General features: G+C 62.3%; 1 protein-coding gene across 1 annotated transcript in view; it reads left to right on the top strand.

Moving 5' to 3' along the window:
* Positions 1–253: 253 nt before the first annotated feature.
* LOC109918095 (pyruvate kinase M1/2) overlaps positions 254–657 on the top strand; it is a 23,619-nt gene continuing 23,215 nt past the window's right edge. Inside the window, exon 1 of the mRNA XM_048592449.1 lies at positions 254–290. The gene's annotated coding sequence lies outside the window, so the exon portion shown is untranslated. The remainder of the gene's footprint in view (positions 291–657) is intronic.

Below are 657 nucleotides of genomic sequence, written 5' to 3'. Positions count from 1 at the left end.
GTCCTCCGAAAGTGATGCGGTCGGTCCTCCAGCGGAGCGGCACACGGCTCCTGCTGTTGGGTTGGGGGGGGTTGGACTACGGCGGGGCGGTGGCGGATGGATACGTAGCGGGCGGTCCTCCGAAAGTGAAGCGGTCGGTCCTCCAGAGGCGGCGCGCTACCCGGCTCAGGCGGAAATGGTGGCTGTGAGGAGGCGGCGGTAGTTTATATAAAGAAGAGGAGGAGGCGGTACTGCTAGCCGGACGCGTGCATTCCGTATCGGAGGGTCTGGTCTAATCTAATCTCGGGCAGGTTTGTTGTTACGGAAGGACAGGACAGATTGTTTTGTTTGGGAGGGAGACAAAAGGGTGAGGGTGTGTGTGTGGGGAAGGGAAAGGGGAGTGAGGCAGAGATGGTGATGGAACCATTCGCGGGGAGGGACCGCAGAGCCTGGGCCTATGCCCCGGGGTTCCCTGAGCAGGAGGCGGCGGCTCCCTGCACCTCACTCGCCCCCCCCCCCTCCCCCGCACGGACCTTTGGAACCAGGCCGCCTCCCTGTTAACTCCCCCCCCCCCAACTTCGCGTTTTGCTGTTCTGTCGTTACACGACCCCCACCGAGCTCCTCATCATCTCCCTTTTTAAAATGACCCTGAGCCCCTTCTTCACCCACCCCCCCTTT

The sequence above is a fragment of the Rhincodon typus genome, unplaced genomic scaffold (assembly GCF_021869965.1).
Source record: "Rhincodon typus isolate 14 unplaced genomic scaffold, sRhiTyp1.1 hic_rhity00001240, whole genome shotgun sequence".
Lineage (NCBI taxonomy): Eukaryota > Metazoa > Chordata > Chondrichthyes > Orectolobiformes > Rhincodontidae > Rhincodon > Rhincodon typus.
The sequence above is the reverse complement of the archived record's forward strand: the minus strand, read 5'-3'. Positions and strand labels throughout refer to the sequence as shown.